Source organism: Notechis scutatus, chromosome Z (assembly GCF_049901735.1).
Source record: "Notechis scutatus isolate UNSWTSFEM ecotype Mainland chromosome Z, rNotScu1.2, whole genome shotgun sequence".
In the NCBI taxonomy this organism is placed as follows: domain Eukaryota; kingdom Metazoa; phylum Chordata; class Lepidosauria; order Squamata; family Elapidae; genus Notechis; species Notechis scutatus.
The window spans coordinates 100203827-100226623 of NC_142025.1; the positions used below are offsets into that span (position 1 = coordinate 100203827).

General features: G+C 37.8%; 1 protein-coding gene across 12 annotated transcripts in view; it reads right to left on the reverse strand.

Moving 5' to 3' along the window:
- SPOP (speckle type BTB/POZ protein) overlaps positions 1 to 22797 on the reverse strand; it is a 101905-nt gene that overhangs the window by 15809 nt on the left and 63299 nt on the right. For 2 of the 12 annotated variants that reach the window (XM_026669707.2, XM_087944930.1), the window contains exon 3: positions 5173 to 5441. The exons of 8 other annotated variants lie outside the window; for them this stretch is intronic. The gene's annotated coding sequence lies outside the window, so the exon portion shown is untranslated. Of the gene's footprint in view, positions 1 to 5172; positions 5682 to 22797 lie in introns of all 12 variants that reach the window. 2 more of the 12 variants (XM_087944929.1, XM_087944931.1) reach the window with 1 other exon arrangement.

The window sequence follows — 22797 nt, forward strand, 5'->3', positions numbered from 1 at the left end:
AGATGAGAGAGTTGACCGGCAGATAGCTAAATGAACTAAACAGAAATACAGTTTTTCTGAGAGGAGAAATTAATGCAGCACTATAAATAATAAAGAAAAAGGTTATTTAAACGACCTGCAATCATTCTTCAACATTTTCTAACCTTGCAACATACATTTCTAATGGTTCGGCTCTATGGGGGGAGGAGAGAGAGACATACAGTGGAAGGTAACAACAGGGCTACTACCTTGGGAGTACGTGATATCTGTTCCAGTTAGAAGGTGAATGAGAAAAAGCGTGGCTGGATTCACGCATTTTAGATGTGAGCCCAGCCTCCCACTCCCCATACGCACACTTTTGAAAAGTCTGCACAGACAAAAAAAAAAAAAAAAGTTTGTTCCCTTGTATAGCATCTGGTAAGATATGCATATCTACCAGCCCCGGCAAACTCTAAAATTAAAAAAAAATCAAGAATACTGCCACTAACATCAAAAGTGTGAGAATTAAGTTAAGAAAAACAGATGTTACCACAGAATTGTGCTGGAAAATGGGGGAGGAAAGAGAAGAGAAATAAATATTGCTTTTCAAAGCAATATTTCTGCCCCCTCCGAACGTGGAGGGGGAGGCAGGAAAGGAAATTCTTTTAACCTTTTCCAATATAATTTCAACACTTTCTATTTTGCCTGACTTACATAAAACTCATCTTTTTCTAAATAGTAAAAAATATCCTAAGCACTTTAAATAACAGCTATATGACTTTTACCTCCCCTTAAAAGTTTCATTATCAAAAAGGCTGGCTACACAGTCAACATTTTTACAATTTTCAAGACATAAAATAGACAATGCAACAATTCAGAATATTAACCAGGATAGGCTTTACATAACTGTATTAATTTTAAATCTTAAAGCAATCCCCATTAATTCTCTATGCTAACAGAAGGTAGAACTATACAAACCTTAACCACGTGTCGCTTTTCCAACAACTTTCGTCTTCTAACTGTGATCTGTGGCTGTCTTATATCTAAGTCCCATGTGATTGATTCACTTTCTCTCATTTATGCCTTGACTAGCCTATCATTTCAGAGGTCAGTGAAAGAGTACCGCCCCTTTGCCTTATTTCTGTGCCACTCCCCCCCACCCGCCTATTCAAGGACAGGAATTATTAGTATCTAAGTTTGCTATCTCCAGGTGTTTATAACAACCTTGGGAGTCAGTGTCTCATACACATTCAGAGTGATTTAATTTCTACATCCATATGAGAGAGGCTACAGCAAGGATGAATAACAGGTGTTTTTCCAATTATTGCTGAACTCCCAGAAGCCCAGCCAGCAATGATGAGGAATGAGGCTAGCTGTATTTCAGCAACATCTGGACTACAAAGAAGATACAAAGGCATACATTACACAACAATTACACAGTTTAATGTGGGTTGTTCAGTTCTGGTCTCAATGGTTATGTGAACTCAACATTGTAGCTTGTAATGTGTGATTTAAAACTTAATGTGCAGCCTGAACTCATCTGATTAAGTTTATTCAATAAACCATAAATGAAGCATAGATTAGCATAACATGTAAACTTACTGAGATATACTTTCATATGATGGCACCACAGCATTTATTCTCTGCTTTTTGAGCCAAAATGTTTAACAGAAGAAACTGCTGGATAAATCAAGCATTCTTTATTCTACATTGGTTTAGTGGATGACTCTAAAAAGCTCATAAGAATGGATTGGAGTGTAATAACTCTCTTCTACTGTTGCTTCCCTGCTACAAGTTTTTAAGACACTGTGTGGATTCAACAAATAGTAAAGAAACATAAATGATAGTAACCACTGATAGCTTGATGCTCCATAAACATGTCCACTTCCTTTTAAAAACTTTTCAAATTGGTTGCTACTGTAATTGCTGGCAATGGATTCCAGAGTTTAACAATGAATTGCATGGGGGAAAATTTTCTGTAGTTCTTATAACAGCTCATATTCACTTCAAACAGATAACCTCAAGTTCTAATGATGTAAGAGCAGAAGAATCTTTCACATTAACCATTCTTTGAATATTTTGTACCTGTTGTATCGCTCATTATGCTCTTTTAAAGTTAAACAATGTATTTCCTTGTATAGAACTATTTCATCTCCTAATCATTTTAATTGCCTTTTTTTTGCAACTTTACTAGCTCTGTAGCATAATACTACATATATACTACATATATATTATTTTGATACTTTAATGAATTGTCCGTTGTGCTTCAAACCTCATTCTTGATCAATTATTGTCAGCTGTCAATTGCATGTGGGTATCTGCCCTCTTATCCCAGGAAATTGCTAAGGAATCTATGATAAGAATACTTCATCGGAATATTTTTAAAAATCAAAATATTTTGCATTTGCTAGGTCATCCTTGTTTAAATGCTTGTTGGTGCAACCTAAAATCTACATTACAAGAAAGGCTTAGTTTGTAGAAGCCATGTGGCTTCTTTTCCAACAAAACTCATTTTGTGTTTGCTTATTTTCCTTTTAACTCCATTTTAAACTTTCCCCCCTAATATTAATCCAAATTAACCCATAGTTTCTTGTCATCACTGCTTGGTTCTTAAAAAAAAAAAAAAATTAGGATTCACACTGGCTGTTTTGTAATCTTCAGGAATAGACCTCAAGCTCTTTGGTGTAAATCAACATGGCTTAAGGAATTATTTATATGTAGTTTGTCAGTTTGGCTTATAATATCATAGCTCACTGCCTATTTCAGTTTATCTATTCAGTTTTTCCCTTCTGGGGGAAGAAACAGCTCAGGGACGGGCAACTTTCCCACATTCTTCCCAACTTCCACCAAGGTCAACAGCAAAAATTTATCCAATTTCTTTTCTAGTTCTTTATTCTCCTTTAGCATATAATTAATGATCCTTAATGTCCTTTGTCATGTGCTCAAATATTACTTATAATTCTTTAGACACTGCTTATATATTCTCTGGCAAATTCTATATCCCCCTAATTTGAGTAAAAATCTTCCCCTCTCTTCCCTGTCCTCTCAAAGGAGGCCTTCTTGCCTTTAATGGCATCTCAGTTTCTGTTCAGCTCTGATTCTCAACTCATCTTTGATTCCAGTCTCTTCCTAGACTTTGTGGAATTTTTCTTGATCTGAGGTACACGTGGTGGTTGAGAATATAATGGTTTTGAATGATCTCCAAGCATTGTGGGGCAAAAAAATCTAACCTTGATTCTTTCTTTCAACTTTCTTTTTACAAATTTCTTCCTTTTCTTTTTTGTTCTTTTGAAACACATGTAACTATGCCCCACTTTCTTATTAAAAACCCACTGGTATGCATGTTGGTTATAGAATTATTAATATTGTTCCCAAACAATTTATAATTTGAATTTTTGGGTGCTGTTCAAAATTTTGGGCACATTTTGGGCACTATTCAAAATAGTTCTATGAATAGTTGTTTCAGAATACAATTATTTATTGTATCTAGAAATTTAGTCTCATTATACCCAGAATATACATTTCACAATTTATGTGAAATAAAGTCATTCATTATTAGCACATATTTATAGATAACAATCTAATTTCTTTTTCAGTCAGGTAATAATATTTTGTTTCTTGGACATTAGGTTTATATGTGTTATTCCATATCTGTAGAATTAATTTCATTTATTTCTAAGCTATTCTTTAGAACACTATAATTCTGCCTCTGATGAATAGGGCAACTTTGCTCCTAGTATTCCTTCCCTTTCTTTTTTTAACAGAGGTTACAGGAAATCAGTCCTTGACTTATGACTGTGATTGAACTTGGGAATTAGGGGCCTAAATCATGAAAGTCACATAACCAAACACATCTTTATGACCTTTTTTATGACAGTCATTAAGTGAAGACAGCAGTCATTAAACAAATCCATTGTTCATTATGAACAAGTTTTTGCCAAAAAGTGGAATGCCACTTTCCAGCAAAATGTTTGTAAATCGTGGTCATATGACAAGGTGTGTGTGCGGCAAATGCGTCTACAGGCAGGCCAGTTGCCAAGCACCCAACATGCAGTCAGGTGACATTAAGGGTGGCTGTTAGAAATTCAAAACCGAGTTGTATATTCAGAGATAACTGTACCCCATTGGTTGCTTCTATTCTATGTTTCTGTAGTAAACAGTTCGGGTTTTTCCACAGCACCAAGCACTCCAATTTCCCCATCTTAGATCAGAGGCACCTACTTGACCATAAGCACTTAAAAAGAGTCTCCTCCTATTTATTTACAAGCTGTCTTTTTCACAGTGAACCTAGGCAACTTACACAATATGATCAAAACATTTACAAAGTAATAAAAGAAAGGCAGATATTTCTTTAGCATTCTTTTGACCTTGCAGTTTTCTGGACTAATAATAGCCATTTCTAAGATACAAATGGTTCCCATTTGAAGAATTACAAAAATTATTCTAGAAATGCTTTCTCTCATATTGGAACTCCTTTTGTATTTTTGACATTCCCACTAAAATCCATTTAGAAACTGATTTGTTACATTTCATGTTTTATACTATAAATAAAAGGATATAACCTGCACCTCACAAATGAAAACTCCCTCCTCCTGGCCTTTATCTCATGCCTACATTGAGACTATTCAACTAACTGCCCTTGTGCATGGGACAGACAGCATTTCCAACAAAAGCATTATGGCAGCCCTTGATTTCAACAATCCAAATTTGCCCCTTCACTTTTGATTCTGAACACTTGTGTCAGAGCAACCATATAATTGACTCCAGCAATACCTACTGGAATGTCTAGATCAGGGGTGGGCAATTAATTTTCCCAAGGAGCCACAGGAGAACCTGGGACTGTTATGTCACCTGATTTAAGGTTCTCAAACTCCATCACTTCAACTCCTCAGGCTGCTCCAAGTACCATGCAGGTGCAGAAAAGCATTTCTTTCCTCATTCTCCTGTGTCTGCCAACTGACTGAAGGAATGTACAGAGCCTGCATAGAGCCAGACCTGAGCCAGCTTCTTCTCCTGCCCCTTGTAACACACTTATTTACATTTGATTTCTAATTTCCAATTGACTTCATGCTGGTTGAACATGGGCAGCCAAAGGGCTGGATGATGCCTGAAGACCAGAAAATGTCCAGAGCCAAATTAAATGGTTTGTGATGTCTGAAACCTTAGCATCAGGAAAGTAAATTTATCTGAGCTAGAGCCATTATTAAGGCTTACCTCGTGATTGTAACGGTTGCAAAGCATAACTATTTCTTCATCCTTCTTGCATCTGCCACTTAGTTGCCAGTGTTCCTGTTTTGGGTGATTTGGTCCTTCCTTGGAAGGTGCAATACTGAAGTTAACCTAAAATGTTGTTGTGAAGAATATGGTGTGCATCGGGCAGACAAAGTTGGTTGCATTCATTCTATGTTGGACTCCAGTCTTACAGCATAGTCAATTGAGGTGGTAGGAGTGACATCTTGCAAGCTGACATGAGCCCCTGGAACCTGAGGAAATAGACAGGGTCCTCTCAGCTGCTGGTTCGCAATGGTGTTTAGATCTGTACCCCTCTAAGCTAATTAAGATTGTGCAGGAGAGGGTGGGTCTGGGTGGTAGTTAACTCCTGCTTGAGAGGGTGAGTTGTCCTGCCAGCTCTTGAAGAGGTATTGGTATACCCTCTCCTCAAAGAACCATTGCTTGATCCAAGTAGACAGAACAGCTTTTATCTGATCTCCAATCTTTCTTTTCTAGGGAAGGTGGTAAACAGATGGTCGCATGTCAGCTTCAGAGGAACCTGGATACAGTGACTATTTAGACCACTTTTTGTAATATATAATAATTAATAAATAATCAGGGTTCAGACCTGGGTTTTAGAATGAGAGAGCATTGATTGTGCTAGTATATGACCTCTAGTGGGAATGGGATGGAAGTAGTGCATCTATCTTGGCTCTTCTTAACATCTCAGTAGCATTTGATACCATCAATCATGGTATCCTTTCAAACCAGCTTCAGTAATTGGGAGTGGGCAGCAATGTATTGTGCTGATTCTCTTTCATCCTCCCAGGACAGTTCCAATTGGTATTGATAGAGAGTTAGAACTCCGGACTATGGCCCTTCTTTGTGCGATGCCTCAGAGATCTGTTCTTTCTCTCTTTCTATTTCAATCAATCAATCAACCAATCAATCAATTTATTACAGTCTTAGACCAGAGATCAGAATAAAAACGCTCAGTAAATATACAATTAAAAATTCTAGTATAAAATAATAACTAAAATCTATAATAAAATCCAGTCTGTCAATTTTACATGGTCTAACTATACTAAAATTACAATCCATAAACTGTGTGGCCCATTGTAGGCTCAACGCTGAAAGGGAAAGGACTAAGCAGTGTAAAGGATTTGCCACGTTTGTTATATAACATAAGTATGGTGGAGAAGACATGTGTTTGTGACAAATCCCCAGTGCTGCTACACAGAATCTTGCCACCTGCGCTGTAGTTATAGACTGTTCATCCTTAAGCAGCCACTTAAGATAGGTAGTATTGGAGCGGCCAGGATACCTAGCAGTTACTGGCATATGTTTTTGCCTAATCTCTGGGTAAAAAGAACATCTAAGGAGCATGTAACCCACAGTCTCCACCTCTCTGAGCTGCAGGACAGAGTCTTTCTGTCAATGGTATACTTTTATACTTGCCGTACAGGATGGTCGATGGAAGTACATGGCACTGTGCGAGCGAAAATGCTTTCCAGTGGTTTGCTGACACCAACTCAGGGGTCTTGAATCTTGGCAACTTTAAGCCTGGTGGACTTCAACTCCCAGAATTCCCCAGCCAGCAAAGCTTGCTGGAAAATTCTGAGAGTTGAAGTCCACTAGGCTTAAAGTTGCCAAGGTTGGAGACCCCTGCACCAACTGACTAAGATAGCTGGCAAGAGCAACTATTTAACATTTCCACTTCTATTTAACATTTACCAGAGGTGCTAGATGAGGTGATACATTAGTTTGGGGCAGGGGTGGGATTCAAATTTCTTAACAACCGGTTCTGTGGGTGTGGTTTAATTTGTAGATGTGGCCTGGTGGTCATGTGACTGGCTGGGCGTAACTTGTATGTAAATATTATAAATATTAAAATTAATTCACAACACACCATGTATGTAAATATCGAATTTTTTATAAAAAAAGGAACAATTTTTACCCAACATCAGGCAAAGCAGGCAGGCAGATTGAGTTGCTCACAGAAGCACAGATTCACTCAGAGATCTACCATTCTGCAATCTGCTACCTAAGTCTGCACTGAAAAATAGAAGCTTCAGTCCTAAGGAAGGTTCAGCTCTGCTTTTAGATTAGCTAGAAAGCAAGAAATCCAACGATTTCCTGCTTTCTAACTAATGGCACAACAGAACAGTTGATGGTTTGGGGGGGGAAGGAAAAATAGCAACTTACCAAACGCAGGCAATTTTGATGGCGTGCATGCCAGGTAAGGAGTGAGTGGGCGGGGGAGGGGAGGGGCCAGCCAGTGGCATGATTTGCTTTTTCTCTGAATTACACAGAATCGGAACAACCGGTTCTATAGAACTTGTCCGACCAGATAGAATCCCATCCCTGGTTTGGGGTGAGATATCATCAGTATGCAAATAACAGCCACTTTATATGTTTTTGAGTGATGTTATTGATGTCCTATCTCAGTGTCTGAAAGCTGTTGGGGACTGGATGGGACAAAATGGGCTCCAGCTCAACCTAGCAAGGCAGATGGGTACTTGGATCCTCCAGAAACAAGGTTCTTTCTTTTTTTTTTTCTTGGATGGGGTTGCGGCATCCTGACAAACCCGATGTGCAAGCTGGGGGTCCTCCTAGGCTTGCAATTCCTTCTCAAAGAGTAGGTAGCGGCTATGGCTAGGAGGAACTTTGCACACCTTCAGGTACTATACCAGTTGCACCCATACCTGGGCAAAGAGTAATTTATAGTAATTTATAATTTATAGTAATTTATGCCCTTGTAACCTTTTATTTAGACTACCACAACACACTCTACATGGGGCTGCTCCTGAAGAGTATTCTGATGGGCAGTGAATGGAGATAGATATATGGGCACTCGTCATATTCTGGATGATTCTGGATGAGCTGCACTGGTTACTGATATGTTTCTAGGTGTTGTTGGTCATCTTAAAGGGCTTAGGATCAGGTTATATCAGGGATCACTTTTTTCCAAGAGTCTCTACTCATCCAACCCAATCTACCAGAATAGGCATGCTGCAGATCTCATCAGCCAAAGTGTCGGCTGGTGGGAACTAGTACAAGGGCTTTTTCCTGCAGTAGCCTCTTTTCTATGGAATATACCTTCCTTCAGAGATTAGAATGGCCTTAATTCTGTTAAACTTTCTGAAGGCCCTAAAACCTATATTCCAGAGCCTGGAGTGCTGAATGAGTTAAAGTTTCCTGGCTGTATTGTTAATTGGCCAAGTATTTCACTGCTATGTATATTTATTTTGAGTGTTTTTACTGTTTATTGTTTTAAAAGTGTTTTAGTGTTTTGACTGTAATATTTTTGAATTGTAAGCTGCCCAGAGTCATTGATTCATATGGGAGGCTATAGAAATTAAACAAACAAATACAACATGAACTTAGCATGCCCAGCACCCTGTGCTGTTCCTTTAGTAACTGGGGATGGGGAGGAAGAGCTACCTCTTCACCTTTTACATACTGTGTAAGGGATCCTTTTCCTCCTCCCTGAAGACCTCAAAATCACTTCTAGAACTGCGGAGACATCACAGCTGCTTAAGGCATCAGACTGAGATCAGCTACCTTATCCCTGAAGGTTATCAATTTCTGCCTCTCTTTGTTCTCCAAGGTTATTGGTCTTGGAATGAATTTACTTCCAAAGAACCACCAGCTGCTGCAGAATCACACTACAGTAACTTTTGGCCAATGAAGAGACAAACAGATATATATTTAGAGCAATACCATTCCGGCTTATGTTACTACTTGTAAGTTGCTATTTGTTATGAATAATTCTTAACTTGTGAAGCAAATTGATTTTTAGTTATAAAGAAGCATTGATGTTATCAGTCAGGAGTCTCCTGTGCTTGAAAAACTAACTTCATAAAGCATTTGCAATAAATTTACAATAAAATTTGCACTAAACCAATGCAATTCTATTAAATATTGTAAAAATAATCCTGTAAAACAAACGAAGGTTTAAAAGTGAGAAATCCAGTATAAAAAGTAAGTAACATGGAAATCTTACTGCATATAAAAAAAGGGAAAAAATATAATGGGAAAATTCTACAATTTTAGGACACCAAACTGATCCCCACTTCTGGTGTCTGCCAGTTTTCAATTCAATCAATTTATTACAGTCTTAGATCAGAGACCAGAACAAATAAAAACACTCAGTAAATATATAATTAAAAATTCTACTATAAAATAATAAATAACTAAATTCTATAATAAAATCGAGTCTGTCAATTATACATGGTCTGACTATACCACAGTTACAATCCATAAACTGTGTGGCCCGTTGTAGGTTTAAAGTTAAAGGAAAAGGACTAAGCAGTGCAAAAGGTTTGCCACATTTGAAATATAACAACTATGGTGGAGAAAACACGTGTTTACAATGAATCCCCAGTGCTGCTGCGCAGAATTTGGCCACCTGCACTGTAATTATGGACTGTTGTGTCTGCCAGTTTTATCTTCAGGCACGTCTGATGCCTGTCTCAAAAAATATATGGTCATGGAGACTAGAAGATGAGAGCTTCAAAAGATAGGACTAACATTTAATGGATGGATCATTAATGTTAACAAATCAAAATATATGTAAATGTACTTTAATATTGCCATAGTCTGACCCAAACAAATATAGCCATAGTCTGACCCAAACAAATTTCCACTCTGCATTTAACCACTCTGCAAAACAATAATTAAATCATAATAGACATCAGATAAAACATTTGAAACCTTACATGCTATTTCCAAATACTGTAGTTCCAGTAAAGGCAATGAAGTTGGTGAGAAGCATTTTGGCATCTAAAGGTAACATCTAGATCTAAGCATATAACCAAAATAAGATTCTGAGTTTTCAAAAGAAAGAACAGCCCATTTCAAATAAGTTGTTTATATCTTGACTATTCAGTGCACAGTATGAAATTAAATTGCTGACTGCACAATGCTTGCTATGTCAGGTGCTTTAAAGTATTCATCCTGTTTACTTTCATAATTACCCTGTGAAATAGGTCATGATTATTTTCATTTTACAAAACAGAACCTGAACAGGGAGGAAGTGCTTTCAAAAAAGACAAATAGGGATCCAACAACTTTAACTTGACTGTTCTATAGTCAATTTCAGAGAGTCAATAGAGTTCCCCTTTACACTAGAAGTTTCTGTTTTTCCAAATGTTGCCTCTTGTTCCTCCATCAACACCTTGATGAGGAGGCTGACTACAGATGAAACTTGATGGAAGATTCAGTATTTGATTTCACTACAAGATGAATTTAGTGATATCAGTGAAAAAATGTTTATATAAAACTGAGTTTTGACAATTGCTAATTTAAATACCCTTATGAAAAAATGCATCATTAAAAATGGGTATCTCTCAGCAAACTGCAAAAAATAAAATTAGTGTCAACTAACAGAAGGTGTTAAAAAACATAACAGAACAAATCTGCACATACTGTAGCGAGTAAGCCAAGAAGAGTATTATCAATACAACTCTGTATTGCCAAAAGAAAACTGAATAGATTTTTCAAAAGGCAACAAAGCTTTCAGAAACTGCAGATATCAAGATTAGCCAGCATAGAAAGATTAACATGTTCCCCCCCTCAGAGAGGGGGGGGAGGAAAGGGGGGGAGGGAGAGGGGAGAGGGAGAGAGAGAGAGAGAGAGAGAGAGAGAGAGAGAGAGAGAGAGAGAGAGAGAGAGAGTGAGTTAGTTTATATATACTATTACATTAGGGCATCAAATTACAACTTTGAAAGAATCATTAATTTGATTTTTCCTGTGGAGAACACTTCAAAAGCAACAGTCCAAGCTTTTATGCAACATTCTGATACACAATTAGAAACAGAACTTCTATAAGCTCCAAGGTTAATCTCCGTGTACATCCAAGGCTCCAAGTGTTTGATGGTGCTGATAAAGAGTTCTAATCATGACTGAAAACAATTCTAATACATATACAGTACAAAAAAACTGATGCCCCAAACTAAGCCATAATGTTTACCTGACTTTACCTTAGTGATTATTTGATTTTAACTTAGCATTATAAATGAAGTTGGCTTGTTTTAAAAAACATGGTTAAATGTGCAATGTCAAAGCCAGTCACCAACAGCAACTTGGATTGCAGCCCTAAAATTCTATAGCATTGATAATGTTTACCAGCAAAGATGGAGCTGCAATCAAAAACATTCGGAGGGCAAATAATTGCCTATATTTGAACAATATTTTATATCTGGACACAAAATTCACAGAACAAACTCTAGATCAAGAATGCAGTTATATTCTCTATACTTACATACTTTACTCATTTATTACAGATACTTTAGTCATACAGGCTTTCAATTTGAGGCATTTATGCCAACCTGAATGGGACCTAATTGCAAAGCAACTTGATGGTCTCTGTACCAGGCTGAGCTCAGAGTCTATATGATCATTGTATTTTATTGTTGACAGAAAGGATGATTATGTACTAAAAAAGAACCAGCACATCTTAAGCGAGGAACAAATGTAAAAGTCTTTGGTACTTGACATAAAAAGTAAATGCTTATTTGATTCATATTTGCTCCCTTAATTTTTCACTGTTGGCTTTTACAACCATACAAAAACAGCTTCTCCAAAATAGCACCTAGCACTTAGCCTTATATACCACTCCGTAGTGCTTTACAGCACTCTCTGGGTGGTTACAATGTCAGCGTATTGCCCCAAACTATCTGGGCCCTCATTTTACCAACCTCAGTAAGATAGAAGGCTGGAGTCAACCTTAAGCCCCTTTATGATTGAATTCCAGTCTGTGGGCAGAGTTTGCTTGCCATATTTCACTCTAACCATTGCACCACCAGGACTCTTCATAGGGTGTGGAAGAAGAGTGTTCCTACTGTGCAATGCTCAAGGCTATTTCAAACACAATGGTTTACCCACCTTCTCTGTTCTTCACATTCATCATCCATCGATCCATATACCCGTAAACAAGTATACCCATTTATTCTTCCTCATTGACACCAGGCTATCAATTCATAGTCTCTGAAAGTGCAGTATAGGTCCGTTTTTAACAAATGTAATAAAATTCAGATTTCAAAGTAACTTATATGCTAGGCCCATTCTGAGTTGGGAGCATGAGCTGGAAAGTCACCCAGGAATTGAGAGTTAAGGGTAATTGCAAAGAGAGATAGAATATGAGGAGCCCTCCTTTACATATGAGATAAGGGAAACAATTTGAACTTGAATGAGAGGAAGTTAAATGATAGGGCAATGTATGGATTTTTCCATGTAATTTCACTATTTTAAATTACAGTACAGATTCTGATTTGGGTAATATTTTTAAATTTAAATTGATCCCGACAATGAAAAAAACCCAGAAATGTAAAATATTAGATTCCATATTCACCACTGTATTGTTTCAACTGATAAAAGAACAGATTATAGAAGGCAGTATTTTCAATATTAAGCAAAAATCAAGAACATAAAGCATAGCCTCAAACTGACAGAAGGAAAGTTCAGAAGTAATGTTAGAAAGTATTATTTCACAGAAAGAGTAGTGGAAACTTGGAACCAACTTTCAGCAGAAGTAGTGGGTCAATCATCAGTAAATGAGTTTAAATGTGCTTGGGATAAACATATGTGTATCGTTCCACAAAAAATAAAAATAATGAATGAATAAATTTTAAAAAAAATATCTCAAAGGGCAGACTTGATGAACCACTTTTTTTTCTGCAGTCACTTTTCAATGGGTCTATGTTTCTAGATTTCATTACCAAAAAATCAGGATTGGAAAAATATGTGCTAGTCTAGTTTGTCAGGGCTTTAGGCACATTGGAATTTCCAACTCCAACCAAAATGCTGCCCTGCTATATTGTTGTCAATTAGCCAACAGAATTCCCTATTTTTATGCCATGTTTTTATTCCCCTTGCAAATTGACAAGCTTCAGCTACTATTTCCAGCATAGACCACTAGGCTATGCAAAGTTCACAGTCCACCCTAGTATCTTAATCATCCTACTCAATTATTTTTCTTTAAATAGGTAGCTATCTACTTTAAATTAAAGGTGCCATAATATAACCGATCCATTAGACACAGAACCAATAGCTTGGCAAATGTGCTCCTTGACATCTTGCCACAATCCAGGAATTTAGAACATAAGTACAGCATGTAAATAGTTAGTAGACCTTTCCTATATTGGAAAAGCTAATTATTTATCTATAACTGGAATTCTTTAAGGGTCACTTATGGATTTATACATACAAGTATGCTCCTGGAAAGAGGCTGCTCAGAATCTACCAGAGTCCAACCTTCCTTGCATATGTGACTAGAGATTGCCCCTTCTGGAATACTCAGTTTCTAAGAGATCCACACAGCAGGAACATACACATCACCAACATCATAAGGCAGGGGGGCAAGATGAATGAATTCACAACGATCACTTGAAGTATTTCAGTTGCAAAAATTCTCATCACAATGTTTGCAATTCAACAGAAGGAATAGCGATGGTATCTAGTTTATTATATGAAACGTCTCATAGTAAGTAATAAAGTGATATTTTTAAAAGGTCTGTTGTCTCAAACACTGTATTCTTCTGGCAGGAAAGACAGAGATAATAACATTGACTGCAGGTAGATGGTAAGCCAAAATAACGGTTTGGCAAAGTTCAAGTAGATAATACCATGAAGGAAGACTTTATTTTTATGCAATTTGACAAAGGTTTTATTTATTCTCAGTTACGTAAAAAGCTCTTATAGAGGCCTTGCAACAAGCCAAGAAGACCTCCTTTAGTTTGGCTGTCAAGACTTTGAGACAAGATCAACTTCAGTGTTTATTTATTTTTGTGAATTATATCCAGTCTTTTGTATAGGAGCTGTACTGGAATGCTAATTAGCAATAAAATAATGTTGAGACTCTCTACACGTGGTTCTGGTTGCTTTTGCCTGACATTAATTTTGGCTTGATCTCTGTCTCCAGTTTAGTTGAAGAGTCTACCACAGGAACTCAAAGTGCATGCATAATTCCCCCTCCATTCCCCCACCAACAGTCTTTGAAATAGATTTGATTGAGAGAAATACAGAGAGAGGATAGACTAGAATCTGGGTCTCTGCACTCCTGGACCAGTATCTTAATACATGGCACGGCTCACAAAGGCACCTGATACAGAAAACAGTGTGAACTGAAGTCTCCATTCATGAGTGACTGATTGGGTACAGTTGAGCTGATCAATCAGAACACTTATGGTCTATTGCAGTGGTTCCCAAAGTGGGTGGTACTGCCCCCTGGGGGGGGGATGCCTTAGAGGGGGTGCTAAGAGGCAAGGGGGCCAGCAGGGAGTGCTAAGAGGTGGCAGGGGGGCACTGGAGGTGGGCCCCCGCAGGGTGCAATTCAGGGATGTGATTCTACTGGTTCATTACCATTCCTGGTAGTTTGGAGAACTGGTAAAATGGGCCCCTGGCTGGCCCTGCTCCTCTCCGCCTGCTCCTCTGTCCCCTACCCAGTCAGTCCTTATTGTGCATGTGTGACATCGCATGCATGCGCAACCATCACTGACGCCCACAGCGGCATGGTGGAGAAGCAGAGCAAGCAAAACCAGAGGTCAGTCATTTTTGCTGCAAAAAGCATCTAGATGCCTTGTGGTTTTTTTTTCAGTGCAGCTGAAGTCCAGTTGCATAGAAAAAAACAACAACACGGCAGCTGCAGGCATTTGTGACAAGGGCAATGTGGGCTGGCGGGGAGCTCAGCGACAACAATGGCTTAGCCTTGGCTTGCCTTCCTGGCAGCCAACCTTGGGAGGAAGGTAAAGGCACTGCCGTGGTATGACGAAAGAGGCGGTCATGGGGGAGGAAATGGGGAGATTAAGGGCCGGGGCCTCTGAAAAGGGAAATGGGGTGATGCAGGATTAGCCCAGGTCCTTGTCAGATTAGGCCATGCCTGCCTGGGCAGAAAATAGGTAGATAGGTTAAGGAAGGGATAGAGAGGGGGGGAAGAAAGAGAGGGAACGAGAAAAAGAGAGAGAGAAAAAAGTGAGAGGGAAAGAGAGAAAGAAAGAGAGGGAAAGAGAGAGAAAGAGAGAAGGAACAGACAACAAAGTAAAGAAAGAAAAAGGGAGAGAGAAAGGAAGAGAAAGGAAGAAAGAGGATAGACAAAGAAAGAACGGGAATGGAAGGAAGGGACAGAAAGAGAGGGGGGAAGAGAGAAAGAAAAAGAGAGAGAAAAAAGAGAGAAAGAGGGAATGAGAGAGAAAGAAAGAGGGAGGGAGGAAAAAGTGAATGGGATAGGGAGGGAGGGAGGGAGAGAGAAAGAGAAAGAGAGAGGGAGAAAGAAAAAGAGAAAAGGAAAAGACAAGAAAGAAAAGAGAAAAGGGAAAGAAAAAGGGAGAGAGAAAGGAAGAAAAAGGATAAACAAAGAAAGGGGGTGAAAGGGACAGAAAGAAAGAGAAAGAAAGAAAAAAGAAAGAAAGGGAGGGAGGGAGGAGAAAGTGAATGAGATATCTAATCCAACCATCTGCTCCAGCAGGGTTAGAAGGGTGTGTGTGTGTGTGTGTGTGTGTGTGTGTGTGTGTGTGGCTGTCAAAACTCCAAAAACAGGTCAAGTAGCTCTGGGGAGGTGAGTCATAAATTAGAACACTTTCTAAGCAACCAGCCATAAAGCGAGGACCACTTATATTTGGTTTGCCAGTCACATGACCACCAAGCCATGCCCACCCAGTCACATGACCACCAAGCCATGCCCACAAATTAGGCCATGCCCACAGAACCAGTTGTTAATAAGTTTAAATCCCACCCCTAGATGTGGGGCACTGAGGATGAGTTTGTAGCACCAAGGGGGCAGTGGACTGAAAAAGTTTGGGAACCACTGATCTATTGTCTATAATCTTTTTGGGCTCCTGTGCCAAAAATTGTGCTTGCCCCCTAAACATGCGTGCGCAATCCCCCCATCCCCCACCCCGCCGCCCCCTTACTGCATTGCACCTCACAGCTGATTTTCGGCTGGTTTGACACCTTTTTTGGCCTCCCATAGGCTTTAGGAAGGCTTCTGCAGGCTTTTCAGGACAAAAACCAAGCCTGTTTCGTCACTTCCGGTATTTCTGGAAAACAGGAAGTGATGAAACAGGCCTAGTTTTTGGCCAGAAAAACCTGCAGACGCCTGCAGAAGCCTTCCGCCCTCTGGGAGGCCAAAAAACAGCTGTGAGGCTCATGCATGCGCAGTGAGGTAAGTTTGCCTGCGGCTCCTGTGCTGGCACAAATGGCTCTGCATGCCACCTATGGCATGCGTGCCATAGGCTCGCCATCACAGGCCTATAGCATGCCAAGATAAAAATGAAATGAGGAATACACCAGAGCCACATTTAAAAAGTGAGGTGTAAAAATGAAGCAGATTTTACATCAATGTGTTTGTTTACTAGATAAATATAGCATTGGCTAATACATTCTGGGCAGATAGATCTCAGAGGAAGCTTTCAAAAGCTTTAAGTGCCCTGGGACTTCCGGTTTGTCAGCTTCGCCAGCGGCAGGGATTCGCGATCCTGCGCGATCCCTGCGGCGCTAGCCGTCTTGGTGCCTCCGAGCCTGACGGATCTGGAGGCTAAGGCTGCCCCGCAGAGGCAGCCGAAGATAGGGGGGATCCGGAGAGGGGTTTGGGGGTGTTGCAGACCCCCTCCCCAGCCGGCTAAACCCCCTTTTCTCAAGGCGATCGAGCGGCGGTCTGTAATGGCCGCCACAAAGAAGCCGGCAGCTGGGTAAGACTGAGCAGGAGGAAGAGGGGAGAAAGTTTCTAAGAGAAAGTTTTTTGCCTGACCCAGGACTTTAAGAGACGCCTAATCCTGAAAACTATGACTTCTTGAACGATATTTTGTTTCCAGAGGAGAATTTCAAGCGGCAAAACTGAGGTGCTGAAAGGGAAAGTTTACTCTCCTTCCCTATGGAATCAACAAATGGCCATTGAGAAACCTGTTTTTTTATAAAAGGTAAAAACTTGGCTTCTTGTTATAAGTGGGAAGGGAGAGGACAAAAAAATATTAAGATCTTGCTGGAGGAGATGCCTTGAAGATTTTGAGACTGGAAATTAATTGCAATAAGGCTCTAAAATATAGATTGGGCTTTTTTTCTTTCCCTTTTTATAATACCACCCCAGGAAGAGAAAGTGAGAACTTTGTGCTTTGTTTGGACTGATGTCTCTGGGACTTTGGGGAATTGTTTTAACTTTTGAAACATTTTGGTTGCTTTAAGAAGAAGAACAAAGAAAAGATTTACAATGGCTTTACCTGTTGATGAACTTAAGGAATATGGAAAAATAAAGAAAGAAAGTAAGGACGCTATGAAGGAAGCCTTCCTTTTTTTAGAAATGGCGCTTGCTATTTATCAGCAAACACAACAACAGATGGAGGAAATAGAAGAAGAAGAAGAACAACAACAACAAGAAGAAGAAGATGCCATCTTCAATGAATCTAAACATTTAATTAAGAGAGAAAGGAGAAAGAGAGGAAGGAAAATGAAGGACTTAAGACTGAAAAAAACACTCAAGAAAGAGAAAAATAAGATGCAAAATCAACACAATGTTACTAAGCAAAAGAAAAAAGGAATACAACAGAGAGGGAAGCTAAAAAGGTGGAGATTATTAGAGAGGGAGGTAAAAAGGCCAGGTGGGATAAGAAAGGAAGGGAAAAGGGGGAAAAAGCCACAAAGGTATGAAACAAGATGGGAAAAAGGAATTTTTTTCAGGGATAAAGGATGATGTATAATTTCTTTAAAAAAGAAGATTCTGCAAGGTACATAAGATGGTATTGTAGTATTTGTATTAGAAATAGAAAATTAGAATGTTATAAGAATTAATAAAAGATTAAAATATTGAAATGTTTAGTAATGATAAACTTTAAAATTTAACAAAATATTAAAAGGAATGTTTAAAATATTAAGTTTAATTAAAGAGTTTAATTGACTATTGTGTTGATTTTACTATAAACTTATTATTCTAGCATTTGTTTTTTGAAATAGATAATTGGAATGTTATAAGATTTAACATTTAGATTTATTATCTAATTATATTAATTATTTTGGACTTATTATTTTTTTTCTTTTAAAAGTTAGCAGGTAGAATGTACTAAGCAGAATCAGATTGGGTACTAGGCGTTATTTTAAATATTAATTTAGGGGAGGATAGAAAGGCATCATACTCTGATCAGTGATTTCAGGAGAAATCCTTTTTTTTTTATTGTAGGGAATGAGATAAATGGATAATTTGGAAAGAATGGACAAAAATACAAATACAATGATTTAAATTTAAATGAATTAAATAAAATAGAATTAAGAAGAATGAAAAGTGGGAGAAGTTATATAGATAGAAGATATAGAATGGTAAATAAGATAGGTAATGGTATATAAGATGAGCACGAATTTAATTGAGTCCATACAAAGAGAGGTAATCTGGGGCCAAACTACTTTCTTAAAAGAAGTTTTATATTTTTGTGTTTTGTGTGTTCATGTTTGTTTGAGAATTAATAAAACCTCGGAGGAATGTTCGATGAGAATAATGGTAATCAAGTCAGAGAGAAATGTAGATGATGATTATAAATTGGATAAATATAGAAAATAACAATAATAATAATGAAATTGAATATGAAAAGAGAAGTAATGAGAAATTTGCTAAGAGATATTTATATGTCCATATGGAAATGGTGTAAAACAGAATTATGTTGTATAAAATAATATTTTACTTGACTTGTAAAATTAATAATGGAAAGAGGTTTTATGTATTCAATGGTTAATGATGGTTTGTTTGTCTTTAAAATTAATAAAATTTGTTCCAAAAAAAAAAAAAAAGCTTTAAGTGCCCTCAAACAATTAATAGATGTAGCCCACTGATATGCTGCAATGTTCCCAGAACAGAATAAGCTCCTTTGAAGAAAGATTCCCTTCTTGGGTATAGAAATATCAGTAATACCAGACATATATCAGAGAGGGAAACACAAAGATGCAGCCAAGCCTTGAAAAGATTATCTATGTTAATTATTGACATAAAGCTGGAGAAAGATACAAAACTATCTGATAACTGAATTTAAAGGGAAGGTGTGCAGGTACCAAACCTGTAAGGGGCAAATCTGAAGATGGGTGAAATGGTTGGAAGTCAATATAGTCCTTCCTTCTGTTGTTGAGAAGATAAACATGGTAGAAGAAAAGGGATTGTCCTAGAAGCATAGACGTTGCTCCTGAAAGCCATCAGGTTTCAACAAGGAACTTTATTGAAGGCTTTGTGGAAATTCAAGTACACTGTTCTGATGGGATTATCTTCATCCACATGTATATAAACACTTTCAGAATCTCAAAAAGTTTGGTCACACAGGATTTATTTTATTTATTTTATCCATGATTTTTTCTTCAGAAACACTTTTTCCAGCAATTTATATAGGACACACTAACCTAACCAGCCTGTAATTCCCTGGGTCTCTCCAGGTGCCTTTTTAAAAACTAGTGCCACACTGACTATCTTCCAGTTCTCAACCACTGGAGAAATATTTCCCAAGCAACAATTTTTAGACAGATTGTGAAGCTAACAATTGCCCTGCCAGTTCTCATTATAGGACCAGTACCAGATTCTACAGTTACCATCATCTGCTTCCTAATTCAAAAGAAACCTCAGATCCTCCTCAGTAAGACTTCTTGGATGGGATGGATTTTATGTATAAGAAATAGAAGGAAATAGAAATGACAGAACTGTTTCATTTTTTATTTTGTTAATTGCTTGGGATTATGAGATAAAACGGGAGATGGGGAACATATATCAACGAAAGGGGATTGGAAGAGATTTGATGGGAGGCTGGCAGTTCAGATCCTGAATGAAAAAGTGGGCAGGATACAGGCTGGCTTCCCTTCCTTTCAGATGGCCTCCTAACCTGGGAAGTCAAAGCAGGACACCAATCTAAAGGCAGTGCCTTGTAACTTCAAATTCAGCTGCTCGTAAAAGATGCTTATCTAAGATTTAATCATGAATGACAGCATTGACTTGCTTTATGGAGATCTGGCTAAGTGAAGAGGGAAGAAATAACTTTCTAGAGATATTTGGAATCTCCAATTCATCACTCCACCCACCCACCCCTTTTTTTTTTTAGAATTTCCCTCTTCTTATAGCCAAAAGGTGAAATTTGGAAATGCTAGGAGTCTGAACATAATTGAAGCTATAATAGTTTTAGAATCTGCTGCTTAATAACTTGCCCCAAGGACTGCCTCACAAGTGGATGAATTATTGCAATGAGTCTGTTTAGCAAATGTTTGCAGGATAGCAGTTTGCTGCACATTCTTTCTGAAAGCAGAACCAGGATAAAGGCTGCCCATCCAAAGAAGGAATTGTATTTTTTTCCCTCCCAGACTTAGCCTAGCAAAGCAAAATAGACGGAAGCTTGTCACTTGATCTCCCTTTCCATTGACAAACAAGTCAATCAACAACTATTAGGCACAATAACTAAAGGAACTTGAAAGTTCAGAGGCAACACCCAGATACTAAAGACAAACAATATCCAGCTAGTTCCATCAAGACCCGATAGTTGTAAGCTTTCAGGCCTTGAGCTGCTATGGATAGAAACTCTGGCCTAATTCAGCAACATTTACAGGATGTGGATAGCAATATGCTCAACTTTTATGCAACTATTTCAACAGCAAGAGAATTTCCTTCAGTTCACTGCTTATTCTGCAGACAGAAGATACAGTTCTTGGTCTCTTCATGTCACTATTTACCTGTTAGATTGCTCATCAGATTGGTTCATAAGACTACCTACAGATTCTATCTTCTAATGACCACTCCAATTATTCTCCTTTGCGGGTACAATTCTCATAATCCTAAAAGAGGAGGAAGGAAAGTCCTTATTTAGGAAAATGGTTGCTTGACTCTCAACTGGTATTAATAACTATTGGCTAGTGTCCAATAGTTGATACTTAGTCAAGGTAAAAATGTATCGCTCCAGCTGCTGCTCTCAGATGAAGAGATTATCTTGCTCTTTCCCAGTTTCAGTTTAGATTTGAATATGGCAAGCAGATGTGCCCTTGAATATGTTGTTGAAAAACAAAACCAGATAAGAAAGGATTCTGGAAATTTTAGCAGCTTTTGACCAGGACCTGTTACACTGTAGGAATATATGGGAGGTCTTCAGTTTTTCTGTATTTATCTTTCTGGATGTAAACAGAAAACAAAAGACAATTTTCTCTATACTTTGTGAAGCAACCTGTGATGTTCTATCTTCAAGTCTCTATCTTGCCTCCACATTATTTAACATAACAAAGTAACTAGGAAAGATCATTTGAAGATACTGGTCGTCAGTATGCCAAAAGCACTTTGGTTTATTTTTTCCTTATATGTGGATTCATAGCTGAAAATCTCCAAATTCCCAGGCTCCAAACTACAAAGAACTTCTAAATAAATGGGCGGGAGAGTTCAGGGAGGAGTATAGCAAAGTAACAATTTTCTTAATAAATAAATGATTTAAACCATAAATGTATATACCCTGAGAAAAAAACAAGAGAAAGTATAAGCCTTTAAAATGATGTGACTTTACAAAACCAATGAATAAACAGCAGTATGAGTTACAAAGCTTGTAGCACATTTGTGCTCCTATTTTAGAACACTCAGGCATGTATTTGCAATATCCCTTGAAAAAGAAACCAGAAGACTGGAAGAATACGTGCTCACATTTTAACTTGTAAGAGAAAATCAAGTTTTATCTATTCAAAGGAAGGAGACTCTACAATAGAAACCAATAGTAGAAACACCATTTCATAAAGAAGGCAATCTAACAAAGGAAGAAGCAGCAATGAACATGAATGAGAAAGATGCAAGATATACAAGATACTCTGCACCACTGGACTTTTGAAATGGTTTTAAGTCTTTGCAGAAGAAGAGATAGGACAAATATATTGCTGGAACATACCAAGCATCTAGGAGAGTAACAGTTTCCTGGTTAGAAGATCTCTTAAGACATCATGTCTTCCAAAAACAAAGCATAGTATTTCAGAGGTATGAAGAAGTAATAATAAGAGATTTGAATTATGTCACCAGCTGCTTGAAAACAAATGTGATCTTTAGACAAAATTCTTAACTTATCTTAATGATAAACCTACCTCATAAATGTATTTTCCTGTAAGCAAAACATTTCCAATACTGTTATTTATGGCATATCATTGCAGCTGGATTACAGCTAGGAACTGCATAGATAGTATCATAGTATCATAAAAGCAATATACTGTGTACTTACATAAAAGCTCATCTACCATAGATGGACATGTATAAAATTTACAAAACCACTCCAAAACTGTGATTATTATTAGTCCACTTAAAATGGACACGTTCTAGTCAGTACGTATTTTCTAAGAAAATAGGAAAAGCTGGATAACAAGATCATGGACAGCTAAGGCCATTTATGTATCAACTGCCAAGTTCGATTTACTTACAATTGCTTATTGGGAAATACTAATTCTTCCATTGTCCCTATAATAATGAAAATAAGTTTATGAAACCTTTAACTATTTGTAATCCTGCAATATTCTGACCTATAGTATGGACTGATTCCTATATAAAACCTATTAATAAAGAGTTTCTAATAATTTAATGAAAATAAACAGATAAACAACAACAAAATCCAATTCTTCATTGAACACACTGAATCAATATTTACTGGCCTTTTGTGAGTATGCAAA